Source organism: Phyllostomus discolor, chromosome 2 (assembly GCF_004126475.2).
Source record: "Phyllostomus discolor isolate MPI-MPIP mPhyDis1 chromosome 2, mPhyDis1.pri.v3, whole genome shotgun sequence".
Taxonomy (NCBI): Eukaryota; Metazoa; Chordata; class Mammalia; order Chiroptera; family Phyllostomidae; genus Phyllostomus; species Phyllostomus discolor.
The window spans coordinates 121884496-121896628 of NC_040904.2; the positions used below are offsets into that span (position 1 = coordinate 121884496).

At 40.8% G+C, this 12133-nt stretch overlaps 1 protein-coding gene and 1 pseudogene across 3 annotated transcripts in view; both read left to right on the forward strand.

Moving 5' to 3' along the window:
• Nucleotides 1–12133, forward strand: part of SPATA13 (spermatogenesis associated 13) — a 374002-nt gene that overhangs the window by 186355 nt on the left and 175514 nt on the right. The window lies entirely within an intron of this gene.
• LOC114514018 lies at nucleotides 474–2460 on the forward strand (annotated as a pseudogene).

The window sequence follows — 12133 nt, forward strand, 5'->3', positions numbered from 1 at the left end:
AGCCTTTCAAATCCATGAAAACCCAAGAGCCCAGTCCCTTTTCCAGTGAGTAGTTCTACTCCGGAATTTTCAGGAATCCAGTGTGAGGCACAGGGAACTGGAGAAGCCCAGGATAACTTCTTTTTTTTTTTTAGATTTTATTTATTTATTTTTAGAGAGGGAAGGGAGGGAGAGAGAGAGAGAGAGAGAGAGAAACGTCAATGTGCGGTTGCTGGGGGTTATGGCCTGCAACCCAGGAATGTACCCTGGCTGGGAATCGAACCTGGGACACTTTGGTTCCCAGCCTGTGCTCAATCCACTGAGCTATGCCAGCCAGGGCTCCAGGATAACTTCTTGTTGGGGTTTATCACAGAAGCACATGGGGAGGGACGCTGCATAGAGGTTGACTAATACAGGTTTAATTCACAGTTTTAGCCTACAGCAGTACATCTCCTCTAGGCAGTTAGGCCAGCCCTTGATCATCAAAGGGGTCCCTCAGGGAAATGTTCTCAGGAGAGAGAAGACTTAGATAGTTTTTATGGAGAGAGGGACTGGATGTGCCATCCTGATAGACCCATGGTCCTTACTCATTTAAGGACAAATGACTTCTAAAAGAAGCTGATGAAAAGCTAGAGACATTTTCCAAAGAAAGCAAACATACTCACTCATGTGCATGAATTTCAGGGGCTCAGGGAAACTCTTGAAGGATTTTCAATCACCAAGAGACCTTGTTCTTCAGCAAGACAGTAAATGAGTCCATATTTATCAGCCTCATGTTGCCATTATAGACAAAACAAGAAGGACAAGAAAGCTGCTTAAAGTTTCACCCAAGGTTGATGAGAAGTTAGCTGTGACAGTATATTTTGAGCTGGAAGTGGCCTTTGCAATTTGCAGGAAACTGGCCTTTGCAATTTGCAAGAAAGTTGGAGAAGAAAATACTGGATGTGGAGTGGAATGTCAAAAGCTGTGAATTACGGACTTTCTGGGCTCCAGTACTGGTTCATGCTAAGGTTGTGTCTTCTCATTTGACTTCTCTGGGCCTCAACCTTCTTATTCATTTTTTCCATCCATTTAAAAGAAGGTGTCATTCTCTCATTTACTAGGTCTTTACAAGGTTTCACTGAGGTGAACAGATAAAAGTTAAACTCTTGGGTCCTTTTGGTTCTCTGACCAACACCATGGTGGTGGGCAAGAACAAGCACCAAAAAGAAAATGGTTAATTTACTTTCTAAGAAAGACTGGCATCACATGAAAGCACCAGCTATGTTCAATATAAGAAATATTGGAAAAACATTACTAATGAGAACTCAAGGAACCAAAATCCCATCTGATGGTCTCAAGGGTGCTTTTGAAGTGAGCTGAGCTTATCTGAAGAATGATGAAGTTGCATTTAGAAAATTCAGACTAATTACTGAGGATGTTTAGGACAAAACCTGCCTCATTTCCGTGGCATGGATCTTGCCAGCAAAATGTGCTCCGTGGTGAAAATGGCAGACCATGATTAAAGCTCATGTTGATGTCAAGACTACTGATTGTTATTTGTTTTGTCTATTCCATGTTGCTTTTACAAAAGAACACAATCAGATTCAGATGACCTCTTATACTTGGCATCAGCAGGTCTGCCAAATCTGGAAGATGATGGAAATCATGACCTGAGAGGTGCAGAGAAATGACTTGAAAGACATGGTCAATAAAATGATTCCAGATAGCACTGGGAAAGACATAGAGAAGGCTTGCCAATTTATTTGTCTGCTCCATAATATCTTTGTTAGAAAAGCCAAAATGCTCAAGAAGCGCAAGATTGAACTGGGAAAACTCATGGAGCTTCATGGTGAAGGTAGCAGTTCTGGAAAAGCTCCCAGGGATGAGACAGGTGCTAAAGGTGAACAGACTAATGGGTATGAGCCTTCATTCCAAGAATCTGCTTAAAATTCAGACGTTCAATAGTGACAAAAAATCCTACTTGTGAAAAAAAAAGTTAAACTCTTGGTAAATGTAACATTTGCTGTGAAATATAAATTATGTCACCCAGGTCACCTGCTAGCTTGTGCCATGCATGCAAGGACAAGACTTGCTCCCTCAGAGCCCCATAGTATCTCCTACCATGCCAACTTGCTCCTCAGAGAGCCAGAGGACAATTCCCATATTTCCTAGTTGTAACCACTCCTAGCCACTAATAACTCCAACATTGCTCTCTTGGCCTATAAAATATAAAGCCTCAGTTTAGTGGTTTTATGGGCCTTGGAATAGCTTTATTCATCTTTATGGGTTGAATTGTGGCCCTCCTAAAACTTCATATTTTGAAGTTTTCAAAATGTACTCCAGAATGTGACCTTATTTGGAGATAGGATCTTTACAGAGGAAATTGAGTTAAAATGAAGTCATTAGGGTAGGCCCTAGTCTACCGTGACTGGTATCCTTGTAGAAAGGGGACATTTGGACACAGCTGCACACACAGGGAGAATGATGAGGAGACACAAAGAGAAGACCACCATCTACAAGCCAAGGAGAGAGGCCTGGAACAGATGCTGCACTCGCAGCTCTCAGAAGGAACCAGCCCTGCTGACACCTTAATCTTGGACTTCTAGTCTCCAGAACTGTGAAACCATCCATTTTTGTTGTTTTAGACACTCAGTTTGTGATACTTCATTATGGTAGCCTTAGCAAACTAATACACTGATCAGCATAAAAAAACCAAAAAACAGAAAACTCCTTTCTCTTTCCTTCAGATTTGCAATAGTTGGATAACAGATGACATATCAATTTTATTGATTTTTTTATAGAGAGAAAGGGGGTAGGAGGGAGAGAGAGCCAAGAGACATTGATTTGTTGTTTACTTATTTATGCATTCATTGATTGATTCTTGTATGTGCCCTGACTGGGGATCAAACCTGCTATAACCTTGGCCTATCTGGATGACACTCTAACCAACTGAGCTACCCGGTCAGGAAAAATAAATATATATTTTTAATGACAGGAAAAATAAATATATATTTTTAATGAAGGCTTAAAGGCTGTGTCTCTTATAAAATTATACTTGTTCAAGGTTAAAATAATTTCCTCAGTTAGGAGTTTAATTCCTTTTACAAAAGACTATCACTCAAGGTTGAAAATGATGTCATGCACTCCACTTCCACATTTTAATAGTAAATTTTAGACAGAATTCATTTTCGCAAACCAGGAACTTTTAGCTAATCCTTAGAATTACTACTGGATAAAGGGAACATAATGAAATGATAATGGTATTTATTGAGCATAAATATTCAAAGGGTCCTCTGGAGAGATTCATTTGCCTAACTAGAGGCAAGGGTATTAGTCTCAGAGAAGTTTGCAAATTGAGCACAATCTTTTTAGATAAGTTTTTGGATCTCCAGAAAACTCCATGTTCACTTTCCTGAGCCAAATCAAGAAGTTCTCAGTTCGCGCTGGACAGCAGTCAGCCTCAGAAGCTGCACAGAGAGCATTCAGCTCTGTTGGGCTGGTGTGTTGGGGAGAAGTTTTCCTAAGCAGATTATTCACAGAAAATTATTTGTCTGAGGTTCTGAATGGTCTCTCACTTCCAGGCCACAAAAATTCCTTATTTTCAAATAAACAATCATGGGCAGAAACAACTAAGAAATGTAGAAAATTCATTAGCTAAATTCTGATTCTAAACCTCCCAAAGCTAAATGGATGGGCTCAGCTCTGGGGGATACAATATCTACCAACATTGCTGACCTCTGGGTCTGCTGGGCTTGGGCAGATAGCCCCTAGCACAAGGCTGTCGCACAGTAGGCCCACAAAAATATCTGTTCAAGGAATGCTGAATAGGTTTGGGTGCAAGAAATCTGTGCAGTGACGGAAATTAGATTAAAGGTGTTCAGTTACTTATGAGTGTTGTGGTCCTATGGCCCCATGACAGGACGCACACCCTGTAGTCACCATGTGAATGTAGCAAAGTCATTTACCCTCCTTGGGCTTTAGTGTCCTCATCTATAAGTTGACATCTAAGTCTCCTCCAACTTTGAAAATGTCAATGCAAACGCTTTCCTAGCATCACAGAGGAGTGAAAAACCACTGAACTGAAATGAGAAGATGTGGGTTCTAGTCCTGGGTTGGCCAACAATTAGCCCAGGGGCCTGGTTTAGGCTGCCTACCATTTCTGAGACTGAATTTCATCTTCAGTAACACTGGGAAGATAGAAGAAACCTCAGGATTTCTTCAAGAAATTAATTCTCTACCAAAACTAGCATCTTTTACTAAAAAGAGTTGTAGAATATATTATAATTTTTAAGACTGGAGTGGGATTTTGGAATAAGATCTCTTTAAATTCAGCTTAAGTGTTATTAAGGAGTGATATGAAGTGATACTTAATAAGTAATATCAAGGATTTTCAAGAAGTACCTGTGCTGTCAGACTTTTGTTTGAGAATTTTATGTGCTTTATCAGAGGGTAGGTTGTACGGCCCAGAAGGGTCAGAGAGGCAGGTAACTAAACTGCTATTTGATAAAGTCTGGCACTCAGTGACATGTTTGACTGCCTGTTGTTGTTGCGTGTTCTTGAAACTTTACTCTGCTCCTCTTGAATCTGATCAGATGCCCACAGGTTTTATCCAAGTGCTACTAAATAAGTACTCATAAATTGTTTCTCAGTAGGGTTGTGTCATTTCTATATGTCCTTCAATAATGTTTTAGTGTGTCAGTTTCCCACAGATGGACTTGCATTGACTATTGACATGATGTTGAATCATTGCTACTTTAATCAAAGAACTACTGCATTGGTAGTTCTTTTAAAAAGATCTTATTTATCTATTTTTAGAGAGAGGGGAAGGGAAGGAGAAAGACAGGGAGAGAAATATCAATGTGTGGTTGCCTCTCATACACCCCCTTACTGGGTACCTGGCCCACAACCCAGGCATGTACCCTGACTGGGAATCGAACTGACTACCCTTTGGTTCTCCCTCTGCCCCACCCTCAATCCACTGAGCCACACCAACCAGGGCCACATTGGTATTTTAATGTGCATTTCTTTAATATAAAACAAGGTTGAATATATTTTTTCTATGGTTAATAATTATATTTTTGGTCATATCTTTATAACTTTTATCTATTGGTATATTAATGGATTTTAGCATCTAATTTAATAACATGCTTATATTAATTTCCTAGGGATTGCCCTAACAAATTACTATAAAACGGTGGCTTAAAGTACATAAATGTGTTTGCCCACAGGTGCAGAGGCTAGAAGGCTGAATTACAGTATCAGCAAAGCCACACTCTCTCTAAAGATTTTAGAGGAGTATCCTTCCTTGCCTCTACACACTACTGCTGGTTCCAGCAACTTTGGTGATCCTTGGCTTACACAGGCATCATTCCAATGCCTGCCTCTGTCTTCACACGGCACTCTCCTTGGGGGCCTCTGTGTTGAAATTTCCCTGTTCTTATAAGAATACCAGTTGGATTAGCAAAACTCCCAACCCAGTATGAACTGACCTTTACTTGACTACATCTGTAAAGCCCCTGTTTCTAAAAAAGGCCATACGTACAGGAGTCAGGACTTGAACCTATTTTAGGGGAAGAGAGCACTGTTGAGCCCAAACAATACCTAAAAAGAAAATATGAGCAGGAGGTTCTTCTGATTGGACAGGAACAAAAAACTGGCAGGTAGTGATACAATCTCAGAGGAAAATCTGTGTAGGTTCATTACCATCTGCTACACCAAGGTACAGCAGAAAGCCATGTTCTCCATGTTTTAAACTAGTTGGATTTTAAAAACACATAAATTAGTTATTAAGATTTCAGAATACTAGTTACTAACCACTGGAACTACAGAAATAACCTCTGGCAATCTGATAAGGCAGAGAACACATTCTACACAGAATCAGGCACCCTGGGCTTTTCCTGGTTCTGGCACTGCTTGGCTGTGTGCTTTACAACATGCTGCTTAACTGACATGTCTGTCCCTAGTTCAGAATCTGTGACATGCAGAGTATAGATCACTGTTAAGACCCTTTCTGATGCTAATAACCTATGCCTGCAAGTGGTATAATAAGTTTATTTGCTGCCGTTTTCAGATGTATATTTGTAGGGGTAAATGGCTTTGCAATGTCATGTTTAGTAAACAGAAGCCTAGTCATTCAGGTTAAAGGTAGTTTATATTCAAGCCATTGTTATCCTTGAGTGCTGTGTTGGATTTTCAGGTAAAGTCAGGACCTCTGACGGATGCCGAGATGCTCACATAATCAATCCACAGTTTGTTCTCCCTATAGGAAGAGAGGATATTTTCAAAGTATAAAAGGCTCATTGATGTTGGAAGTGAAACTCATTGATTCAACTATGGAATTCTCATCTTCAAAGCCCTTTATAAACAAGAGATTTGGTGGGACCCTCAGTAACAGATTCCAGAGCCCCAAACAAACAGGGTCAGAGGTAGAAGCAGAGCTCTTTGGATTAAGAGCCAACCTCTGCTGAGGTCAAATGTTCTTATTCAAAAGTTCAGTTATGTATAAGTCCTTTTGAAACAACTATCTGTAGTTTGTTAAACATTCAGGACTAAAATTATTCATGATCTCTGTAGTCCACTTAAGTAAAATAGCCAAGAATGATAATATAATGAGGTGGGTAGTTCTACAAAATCTGGGTGAATTTCCTAATCTCTTTATTGATGAGCACCAGGATTCACTGCTCAGATAAACCTCTGCTATATGTGTAACATTATGACCACTAATGCTTATTCGTTTCATAAAATCTTAAAAAGGAGTAGTGAGAATTAATCTTTTTAAAAATGAACTCACTAAGTACCCTGAGGAATCCTAATGAAGGTCACTATTTAACATTGGGCCGTGGTAGTGCTTTGGAATCTGATTCCACTTTCTACTTCCCTGTACACTCTAGCCACATTCAACTCTTGAACTTACGAGATTTCACAAGTCTACATACCCTTATGTTATTTACTCCTTACAAACCTCTACTTATTCCTCAAAGCCTTACTTGACTTCTCCATCTGAGCTAATCCTTGTCTCTCCTATGTTTCAAAAACACTTTGCATGTGGATCTATCATAGCCTATGAATATAATGTGATTAATTGGGGTAGTTTGTTAGTTGGGGTAGTTTGTTAATATGAATACTTGGTGAGGGAATGGTCTGAGTCCTATTGATCCATACAACCCTAGCGTCTAGCACACAGGAGGTATTTCATGGATGTTTGTTAAGTAAGTAAGAAATAGGCTAACCTGTAAGAGCTGCTGCCTTTATATCACTAGCTATGAAGCCTCCAATGACTATGAAAGAGAGATACAGATATATTATTAAGTGAACATTGTCCATTTTTTTTCTAATTCATGTATCACTTCAAGGACGATAATGTGCTGTTTCAGAGCAAGCTAACCACCACTTTGGGCAAGTCTGGTATTTTTCTTTTCTTCAAAACTGCCATTTAACTCAGGCTGGAAGAGGAACTGTTGGGTCTTCATGTAGTTACTGTATTTTTTGAACTATAAGACGCACTTTTTTTTTACCACATTTGTCTCAAAATGTGGTAAAAAATGTGGTTTTGAAACAAATGTGAAACATTTGAAACATTTGTTTCAAAATGTGGTAAAAAAAAAGTGTGTCTTATAGTCTAAAAAAATTGGTATGTATTCACCTGGCTCAGTTGTCTCAGTGAACCTTGTAGAAACGACACCTTAAAAATACTGTTTTTTCCAAGGATGGGCTAAACCTGTCTTTGCTATGCTACTATGAGTGTTACAGCTTGGGTGATTGTAAAAAGTAGACCAGGCAGTGTCTTTTCCTTGTTCTTGAATTTTTTACTAGAAACAATCAAGCAAGCTTTCTCGTTTGTGACTTACAGTGCTGATATGATCTTCAATCAGGTTAATCATTGGTAGAGAATGTGCTTCACTTTAAAATAATTTTAGATTTACAAAAATGTTGTAAAAATAAGACAGAGTTCCTGTATATTCTTCACCAGCTTCCCCTGAAGTTAACATATGAAATAACCACAGTGCAATGATCCAAACTAGGACATTAATATTGATACAATACTACATGCTAACCTACAGGCCTTATTCCAGATCCACCATTTCCCCCACTACATGTCTTTTGTCAAGTTCAGGACCTAGCCCAGGATTCAACATTACATTTAGTTGTCAAATTAAACTATTTTCTGCAAATGGTCTTTGTCTTTGTCTTTCATGACATTTGTGCTTTCAAAGAACACCACTGGCTACTCCCTCAATTTGGATTTGTCTGGTGTTTCTCTCATGTCAGACAAAGGTTATGTGTTTTGGGCAGAAGTACTACAGAAGAGATATTGTGTTCTTTTTAGTGCACGTAAAAAAAAATTTTTACACTGACCTTTTGTGTCTTTTGAGAATTATTTCTTAACAGATAATTACTTTATTTGCTTTTATTGGCATTTAATGTTCTCTATATTTCTCAGGAATTTGGTAGCTCACTCAATGACTGAGAGTGTAGAATCATGACTCGTGGTCCAAGTTTCCCTCAGAAGACTATTCATTTCCCTGCTTCAGGGTATCTGAGAAAAGACTGAGCTGGTGTTCCTACTCTATTCTGTTAGCAGAGATACGTTGTGAGCCAGGGGCCCTCTCTTCCTGTGGAAGCAGCTTCTAGGCCAATACTGCCTTTGATTGATTACAAGCTGTTCCTTAGGTTGGGTTCATCCAGCAGCTGGTCCTCAGACAATGATTTCAGTCTTGGTCATTCATTTAGAAGGTGAGCCCAGGAGGCACAGGTAGGAGACACGGCAAGAGAGACAGGAAGGGAGGAAGACTGGGGCACTTCTTCTCCAGTCTCACCTGCCATTGGACAAGGGCTGTTTCCAGGGTGCTCTCTTCCTGGCATTCTGGCCCTTTCCAAACCAGAGAATATTTACAGGTGCCTGCAGTAGAATGTCTAGAAAATTCTTAGTGTTTAAGGCCAGTTTAAGAGCTCAGAGATCTGGGAGAGACATCTATGAGATCTATGACAGTCTCCTCTTTGCCTTCCCTTTTCTTTTTTTCTTTTTTGTTCTTTTTTAAAGATTTTATGTATTTATTTTTAGAGAGGGAAGGAAGGGAGATAGAGAGAGAGAGAAACGTCAATGCGCAGTTGCTGGGGGTCATGGCCTGCAACCCAGGCATGTACCCTGACTAGGAATCGAACCTGCAACACTTTGGTTCCCAGCCTGGGCTCAGTCCACTGAGATATGCCAACCAGGGCTGCCTTCCCTTTTCTTCTTTCTCTTTTTTCCTCTCTCCACTGTTTCCAGTTTAAAAAAAAAATCCTCAGTGGCAGCTGGAGTACAGTTGAGAGGGGAGGGTACCAGAAGTCCAGTGCTGGTAAAAGTCCTCAAATATTGGCATTACATTACTCATATGGATAACTGATAATTTTGAATCAGTTGATCTTGTTTAAACAGGAATGACTCAAGGCAGAAAAGAACAATATGTTTCCTAAACTTAAAAACTCAGTTTTCCCATCTGCAGTCTTTCTTCCCAGGCTTTAGGACTCTGAGGTCAGCAATATATAGTAGAGATAGACGCATTACCTCAGCTTAGGGATGTTACTTAGTTCAGATGCCCTACAAATGAAAGCACAGCACACCTAACACTGGGGGTTAACTCTTTTCAGAAACTTTCTGGTGACCTACAGTGGGATAGTTCCAGAAGTTCTGAGGTGGCTCCCTAAACAGGAGAAAAGGCTTGAGATAGGGCCAGAAATGCGGCACTTCCACAGTTTGCCCTCTGGTCAGATGTCCTTAGTGAGTTATTTATATGATTTCCTTGTCTGTAAGATGAAAGTGATCATACCTACCTTGTGTGGTTGCGCAGAAGTTAGATGGGGTCACGTCAGTGAAAAGCACCTGGGCCAGGGTTGACCAGAGTAGGCCTTGAGCATGTGAGGGGCAGGGGAATTTCCCACTGACTCTCAGACTTTGTGTATCCCTATCTCAGGAGATCCTACCACTACCTAACCTTGTGAGGTGGTTATTATTACCCTCACTTTGCAGAGTAGGAATGCAGTTTCTAGAGAGGGTGTAACTCTGCCTCTATCTGGTCATGTTGGTAGGATCTCAACCCAAAACTATCTGATTCCATGATCCACTTTACCACACACCTCATACACTTTATGGACTTTACACTAAATGAAGAACAGGTATTCATCTTCCTTCCACCTCGTCTCCCCACGTCAAATGGATGTATAAAAAATTCTTGGAAGCTCTACATCCTTTGCCAAAAAAGACAAGGGGAAAGAGAGGGAACTAACCTCACTCAGCACAGCATCCCAGGAACAATGCTGGACACTATATGAGAGGTATCATGTTTAAGAAGTGTTGGAGTTCAGGGAGACAAAGCTCTTTGTTCCAGAGGCAACATTTTGCTGGAGGTGTCAGGCTGGTGGTCAGGCTTTGCTTGAACACACTGCAGAACTCTCTCAGAGGTTCTTGGTCCCTGCAGGTTGCTGGTCCTGTCCCTCAGCTCCCTCCTGGTTGCAGCACACCAGCCCATTTCTGTTCCACAGTCCCAAAGTGAAGAGCTGCAGAGACTCTGGTTCTGGATCCCTGTGGCATCAGTGTTAAAACGTGGAATGGTGAGCTGACTTCTGCTCCCACCTGGCTCTCTCTGCCCCTTTGCCTTTGTCTTCCACTTCCCGCCCTGAGCTTTCCCTCAGACTCACAGTGCTGACCCCTCTCCCAAAGTCCTCCATTCCTCCCCAGACTTGGACTAAAATTTTAGTAGACCTCTCAATTAATGGAAGATGAGGAAATGAAAATTGTTGCAGTAGGGATGAGGGGAGAGAAAGGAGAGAGGAAAGGGGCATTGTGAACATCAGCAGGATGAAAGGCTACAAGCAATTCACCACAATGAGCCATGATTCTGAACCAGGCAAGTCAAAGGAAACTTGTTTAAATCACCTTCTTCTCAACTCCCTGGCAATACTGGTGTCACTTTATAATTTGGGTTCTAGTGATGTCAGGAAAAGAGAATGTAGAAAGGCATGGATTGGTTACTTGATTAGAATGTGTAAATGTATAAATGCATATTGAAATGTTAAAATGTATAACTACAGTCTTCTACTGCCTTAAGAATTTGATTTGTTACCATGGCCACAAAATACCAACTAACTGGATGGCAGGTGATGATATAACTTCATGTTTTCTATTAAAGGTATCAGTTAGGGCTGTTTCTATAACAGTTGTGACACTGTAAAATAGCTGGAGAATTCCAGCAAAACACTGACTTGGCAGAGTCTTTGAACTAGGTTTAAGTGTGTCTCTTCAGAGGAAAAAATTATATCCCCAAAGCCTGACTGTAGCTTCCCTCCTAGTGTGCCACTCTAAGGGCTCTCAATTAATTTGAAGGTACAGAAGACATACACTGGGTGAAATGTTAGAGATGTAATGAAAATAATCACAGGCCTTGGTAAGAAGAGTCAGAGGCTGGAAGTTGGCACCTGACCAAAGGCATTTAGGGAACTATATTTGAGTTAGGAGCAGAGGAGGACTAGTACATACTTTCCCTCACAGTTTTCAATGTACAGATTAGAGATGAAGGATTAGTAGCTATGATGAGATTTGTTAGACTTTAGGGAGGGGCCATCTGGTAAAAAGCAAATAGAAAGCCAGTGTATGCTGAGGGAAAAGGCATTAGAGTACTGAGTCCTTTTAAAGACCAACAGAATATGCCTTTGCCTATTATATGACACACACAAGAATAAAAAAGAAAAAAGAAAGTTAACTCAATGAGAGTAGATATAGATGACTTAGAAATTCTTTTTCCAGGGCAAGAAGGCCTCACTCATGATCCAGGTGGAGAAAAGCATGCACGAACAAAACACAGAGGATGGCTCGATGCCAAGGCCTTGGTGCTGGCTAGGAGGAGGCAAAAAAGACTTAGAAGGGAAAGTCCTCCTAGACAGCACTGGCCAAGACTTTGGGAAAGTGAGAACACTAGCTGGGTCTTGGAGGAGAAGTCTTTATTTTGGCAGGGGGAAGAGGAGGCTACGCAGATGGGAGGAAGAAGGTAGACAAGCACCCTCCAAAAATCACAGCCGTCAAATAGGAGGCCTGGTCTGCTGGAAGCTGGGTAGGAGGAGCACGAGACACTTTGACTGGACAGGTTGTGCAGGCTCACTTTCTGGAGAGCCTTGACAGCTAAGGAGAAAATGGATT